Consider the following 7,264-nt stretch of genomic DNA (forward strand, 5'->3'; position numbering starts at 1 on the left):
AAAATCCTTGTGCATGAAACCATACGGACTGCATTTGACCCAGGCCCCCATCCAATAAAGTGTGCTGCACTATTAGTGTTTTGCACTAAGACGTTATCAAGGAGTTCATTTTTAGTGACGAAAAAATGATTCACACTAATGGTAAAGTTATCGGCGGAATGTCCGTTTTGGGAAAAGAGCAACCCCTTTTCAGCATCGTACATAAACGAGATCCGCGAAACGTCTAGCTGTTCTGTGAAGTGTCGAGAGAGAAGGCTTACGGGTCCCTATTTTTCATTGAGGAAAACTTCACAGGCATTTGATGCTTCGAGCTGCTTCCTTCGTGGCTTCTGCTTCAATTGCAGAAAGTGTACTAAATAATGATGGCACACCTCCTCACTTTTAATGGCTGCATGGAAACACCTCACCACACATCTGCCTGGATGATAGCTCGGCTGTGCAGGTGCTGATGATGATGCGATGTGTGGATGACCGCAACAATCAACAGACTCAACCACTTGTGTCGTTTTTAGGGGGTTATATGAAAGAGAAAGTGCTTATCTCAGTACTCCCACAGTCCACGTAGCAGCTACGGCAGCGAATTGCAGCTGCGACGGAGTCCATCATCACCAAGATTTTGCATACGTTTTAGGAAGGGTATGAATATCGTCTCGATTTTTGCCGTGTGATTCGAGCAGCACATACCGATATCATGTAACTTCTAAAAATAACTTCAAAATTTTCCAAAGGAATTTATAAACAGGGCAATGTCTGAGGCGAAATAGTTATACCATCACGTTTGTGTGAACTTTTGAAAATCTGAAGATCTGCTCACCTGTACGTGAAATTATTCACAGTTATAGTCCAAACATTAAGATATTAATACTTTCTGTCTTACGTGTGTGAAATGTCGTCACATCACATTGCAGTGCAGAGCTCTAGTTTTTGGAGTGATCACTAACCAGCAGCAGCTGCAACAGTTACTCTGGATATTATTATTTTACCTGTGGACAAAGGAAATGCTGCTGTTGTTCTGGACAAACAAGATTACGTTCAAAAAACATGTTCAAATGTTTGTGAAATCTTATGGGACTTAACTGCTAAGGTCATCAGTCCCTAAGCATACACACTACTTAACCTAAATTGTCATAAGGATAAACACACTCACCTATGCCCGAGGGAGGACTCGAACCTCCACCGGGACTAGCTGCACAGTCCATGACTGCAGCGCCTAAGACCGCTCGGCTAATCCCGCGCCGCTACATCCTAAATATTCAGAATTTAACGTCTCATTCAGCTTATTGCAGGAATGGTTCTGACACCACAAAAAGTGTTGAAAGACTAACAGTCTCCTTAAGAGAAATTCCTTGTCGCAGAAGACTATAAAATTTTTTAATATTTATTCGACTGTCCTCCGTAGCTTATATGACAGTCTGAAGACCCACGAAGAAAGGGTTTCTCTTCATCTGATTGTGAGTAACATCGGTGCTCTGACATAAGTAGACGAACAATGTTCATTGAACACCAGTCTGCATCGTTGCCAAATTTATTCAAGATGGCTGCTTTCCTCTGTCTCCCCTGGGAGTCCTCCCAGCTCCTCTCCCAGGAGTAGATGTGATGACAACATCATATGAGATCACCACCACCAGTCCTTCACCACCCCAATTATCTTCCCATTCTCCACTTCCTTCCTCTCCTCCCCCATTTCCCCTACACTCATTCTGTGCTGAGCTTCTGGAGAGGAAGTATCTAAAGTAGTCAGTTTACTTACCCACTTTACTTATTTTTGAGGCTGTTGGATTGTCCTATAGCTTAGTCCTCACTCAGTTGCCCACTGCTCCCCTTTTCTGATGCCTCCCTGTGCTCTGCACCCCGTTTTGCCAATCGTGTGTGTACATGTTCACTTCAAATTTGGAAAAACGACTACTCTAGTCCACAATGCCGGCCCAAGAGGGTACTCAAAATTGTACTACAGCTGCCCCCAACTGTCCTCACTTTCTGTCGCTGCCCGCCTAACCCGAAAAGATCTCACCAGGAGAGAGTGGCGGCAGCTGCATATGTGCTCACCTCGATGTGCAGATACAGACTAACAAGCTTATAGCCTGTCCTACCTCCCATCTTTCCTCCCCTCCCTCGCCTCCTCCTATCGGTAGGGATACTGGTTTTCCAGCTCTGTTCTGGCTTGTCCCTGATGGTATACAAAGAGATCTAGGTGAAACTCCTTATAAATACTTAGTGTGATTACACAGGTATCCTCCTCCACCCACTGCCATCGTCACACTGTACCGACAGCAACATTGCAGACACATTGCCGTCAGGGGGCCACGCACTCGGCCGCCATGCCGACTGCGAGATGGCACCGTAATGCAGAGAAACTACTATCGGAGGCCGCACAGTCTGCCCACAGAAGCCACTTGCGCTGGTACCGCTCCAAACAGATGCATGTGCATACACACCCGAGGGACCTCCCTTTGTTCTTGTGACCCCGAACAAAGCATTAGGTGGCAGCATTCCTCTGAATGGGAATGTGTATACAGGCACAACATGTAGCAAGCAGATTCATCTTCGAACCTGATCCAGGCCACAATGAATGGTGGATCCACCTTTGAACTCCATCCCAATCCTAACACGTGGTGGACACACCTTTGAACCCAGTCCTGGTCGTAACAAGCGGTGGGTCCAATTTCGAACTCTTTCCGGGATGTGACATGTGGTGGATCCACGTACAAGATCTGGCCCGATCCTATCCCAAACTTACCCTGTACCAAAGTGCCCCCCTCCCCCCCCCCCCCCCGACACACATGAAACTGATACATTCACATACAGAGAAATAGCACAGTAGCGCTAGTTATTGACAGCTTTACTAAACTTACATACAAATTTAGAATACGTGTTCAGAAGTGACGTTCTGAACACATGAACAGAAATATAAGAATCTTGGTTCATTAGAGTTGGTTAAATATAAAGCGTTCTTTCAAAGCAGGTCGCTTTGTAACACAGTAATGTCTGCTTATGCAGGGGAGATGTATTGGTGGGTCGAACTGTTTGTTTTGCATGTTACTTGTAACCTGTGCAGAACGGAGGTACTCCCATATTCATCTCCTGATTCAGCATCATTACGCTGTACAAGATGTAATGTGCCTGAGATTAAGTTAACTCACACTCAATATAGAATGTAGGATCTGAGGTTAGCATCTGTCAAAGGTTGGTCTTTAGTTATTAAGCAATGTCCTGACAAATTAAGTGAAGCTGGACTGTTTTATAATGATGATGGAGATGAAACAGTGTGTTTCCAATGTGGTGCAAGGTTGAAATGTTGGGATGAAACGAATAACTCATGGATTGAACATGCTTTGTGGTTTTCCAAGTGCTTGTCTATGCTTCTTGCTTGGGGAAGGGATTTTGTGCGTAACATCTGTCAGAAGAGAGGTGCAAAAATTGCTGCAATGTTTGCAGCTAATATTAAACATACATACAATCTTCTGAAAGCAGCAACAGAACACCATGCGGCAGTTCCTTCCAGGAAGAAGTGGGATAGTATTCCTTCCATGCAGACATATTGCTGCTTGTGTTAAATGTTCACCGACCTTTTCCTCATACGCTGTGTGTCAGAGACCTGTTTTAGCTACAGTAAGAGCATTTTTGACGAAGGCAACGATGTTGTAAGAGATACTATTATTTTATGAAGTACTTTTTTCATTTTGTCAATACACGCTATGAAGAATAGAGCATTATTGGTAAAATACGTTCTTTCCTTGTTTTTTTTCTACATTAATCACACTTAGGTCTGCTCTTAATATAACAGCGATTATTACACTGTGATCTTAACGCAAGCTGATCTATAATGAATAATTGTGATTTTATGTCAAAGCATGGAACTGACATACATCTCTATTCTGTCAACATATGTGCTTAAAGAAACATCATTTCTTCCCCCAGCAGACTATTTTTGTTAATATCTGTGCTATAGAGCTCCATATGATCCAGTAACAAATGCTATGAGACATGTACACCTACTAAGCTAGCAGTGACTACATTCTACACAGGGATATATTCCAGGGATAAAAAGAAAATCTGGGTGCTTCCCATGGCCATGCAACATATTACTTTAGTATAAAACATTGCACAGTAGACGTAATCGTAAATGGTGGTTGAGGTTGCTTCTTTCTTAATGTATGCTGGATGGAAGGATGATGTCATGTATCAGTACATTAATAGGGAGAAGTCTATGAACTCTAGGGGCATTGTAGCATACTGCATAGCCAGGGGCATGGTGCATACAAGGAGGAATTGGTATGGATGCAGAGGCAATATAAAAAATCAATCTAAACCATAACTTGTTGACACTGAAATCGACCATCTACCTGTACTATTGCAAGCCCCTTCTATAGATGACTACTAGCTTATGGATCCGGATAATCAGGATGGATAAATGCGACTACATAATATTTACTTAAGCAGCCCTTACAGACTTTTGGAAATAGTGCAACAGTATTTCGCAAATAACTGTTTTAGCATGTTTTGAATTTCAAATTTATTGTATGCAAATTTATTGGTGTAGGTATACCATCTTGCAATGAACTTTCGTTGAGCTTAGAATGAGTGAGTGACTGAAATCAGGAACAGCATATCTCAGTCTCAATGCTCCTACTATTTTAATCAAAACTATTTCAGTGGATGGTGTACTGGAAGCTCTGTGGTACTATGATTCATATTACGGAGGTATGCTAAAATTGAAAACGAGGTAATGTATTTCTCATGAAACACTATCACCGAAGACTCTGACGACATTACACTGTCGTATTTCTAGGGTTTAAATCATAAGAATGTGATACAGGCGATTAGGACACATGCATTGGGATATTTATAAGCAACCATTCGATATCTATGAAATGTAGGTACTATACCTCTGAATTTCTTTGAGCAGTCAACGTATACTCTGAATGGTTGCAAATTTCATCCTGTATGTTAGTGTCCTATTTTTCTCGTTGTAGTAGCTTCCTACGTCGTCAGTGACGGGTGGAGGACTCGACAGCCTTCTATCTAATGGAACAGTGCTGTCGGAACGTGTTGAGATTTCGAGAGAATTGTCAGGCGTCTGTGACTTGGTGCGGGACATCTCTTACTCGTCGAAATCAGATGGACTCAAATGATATAATCTAAGACTGGAAGATTTATGAAAATATGGCAGGTAAGCGATACTTTGGCGAAAGGGGAGCTCTATAGCGCTGCTTCTAAGTGTTGTGGCCAAACACATTACGACCTCTTACATAAATCTCGCGAAGTAACTGCAGTGAGAAAATTAGGGGCTAATACGAAGGCTTTTACTGAGAGGCAATCACCAACGGAAGTTCCGTCTTACGTTTCTCGATAAATAAGAGACAACTTTCTTCCGTGAGTGTTGGGGGCCTATAAATGGAGGGACTGACATCTCAAAATGTAGACCGATTTTATATCTACATCTAAACACCACAAGCCATCGTATGGTGCGTGGCGGAGGGTACCCTGAACCACTAGTGGTAATTTCCTTATCGATTCCACGCACAGATAGAGCGAGGGAAGAAAAGACTGCCTGTGTGCCTCCATATGAGCGTTAATTTCTTATCTTCGTGATCCTTACTCGAAATGCACGTTGGCGGCAGTAAACTCTTTCTGCAGTCAGCTTCAGATGTCGTTTCTCTACAGTGTTTCTCGAAAAGAACATCCTCTACCCTCCAGAGATTCCCATTTGCGTTACCTGGTAAGTGTATTCTGACTGCATGGAAAAAAATTATTCACTATTCAAAGAGGCTCTCGTGCTCAGTTTAATTCATTAGTCATCAAAAAAAATGGTTCAAATGGCTCTGAGCACTATGGGACTTAACTTCAGAGGTCATCAGTCCCCTAGAAATTAGAACTACTTAAACCTAACTAACCTAAGGACATCACACACATCCATGCCTTAGGCAGGATTCGAACCTGCGACCGTAGCGGTGCCTAGAACCGCTCGGCCATCACGGCCGGCATTAGTCATCAACTTGATATCAATGATGTCCACCAGGCGGGTAGAAGCAAGTGAGAGAATGGCACGGATTGAATACGTAAGCTGTAGTGGTAACCATGCACAACGACAGATGGCCATGGTAATAAAATCAGCTGTATTACTGAATTTATAAAGTGGTGCGTAGTATTGACTTGATATTTACAACTCCTGTATGCTGCTGTTTGGCTTCGCAGGTGATGAGACATTTGATTACCTTCAGAGAGCCCGAAAGTGAGGAGACATCCTGTGACAGAGGTAGAGTATACTCTTAACACCCCGCCAGGAGCCAAAAATGAGTTTAATATTCTAGTCCTGGAATGCAGGACGTAATAGATATTTTACTGATAAGAACAGATTTTTTAATCAGATTGGAAAATACTTAGAGAAAATATAGCCTATATCATACTCTCGTACAAGATTTTCACACTGAGAGCGATACTTTAGCGATGTGGAAACTCATGTATGCCCCAATTTCTCCTGTTTTCGAAAATAATTAGTATAACATGAAGAGTCTAAATTCGAGGTGCATGGACGGCAGCATTACCGTCTCGAATTAGGTAAAATGGCGATTTATCTGCTAATAAATATGCAACTAGCGCTTTTTTACGATTTATTCAACCATCAACATGTTTTCCAGCCACTGCAAGCTCATCATCAGATGGAGATGTTACAAGAACATTCTGTTGTGTTCCAAGTGTAGCTAGATACAGTGCTGGTGCTGCTGGCGGAAATGACAGAAATTTAGTAATTGGTGACGAACCGTTTGCGAATTCGAAAGTTTTTTACATTTTAGGTACTTACAGTTCACTACCTTGTTGTATCCATATCAGACCTCTTCTTACAACATACGTTATTAAGCTGTGTATACAGATATACACAGTATTTAGCTACACTTGTTTTACACTGATTCACAGAAAGTAAACATTGGATGTTTTTACAAAGAATATGGATATGATGGATATTACACTTTACTCCATCATGGTTTTTGGGAGGAGATATGTTGTATTATAGTACAAATATTACTAGTACAGATTTTACATTGCAGCAAATGTTGCTAGCTGCACAAGCGTTTTTATACTGGTAACAGAATTTTTAATATGGCTTAACAGTTATACAGAAGGTAAACAGTTAGAGTGGAGTATTTAATACATAATAAAAAACTTTTTATAAGTTACAGAATACCATAGTCGTTACATGACCAGAAGAAGAAGAATATGTGTTATAATTGTCATTTTTTTTTTTTTTTTTTGTGACAGTATATCC

General features: G+C 41.6%; 1 pseudogene; it reads right to left on the bottom strand.

The window, feature by feature from the left end:
• Nucleotides 1–6,228: 6,228 nt before the first annotated feature.
• Nucleotides 6,229–6,393, bottom strand: LOC126096056 (U2 spliceosomal RNA; annotated as a pseudogene).
• Nucleotides 6,394–7,264: the final 871 nt, after the last annotated feature.

Source organism: Schistocerca cancellata, chromosome 8 (genome assembly GCF_023864275.1).
Source record: "Schistocerca cancellata isolate TAMUIC-IGC-003103 chromosome 8, iqSchCanc2.1, whole genome shotgun sequence".
Lineage (NCBI taxonomy): Eukaryota > Metazoa > Arthropoda > Insecta > Orthoptera > Acrididae > Schistocerca > Schistocerca cancellata.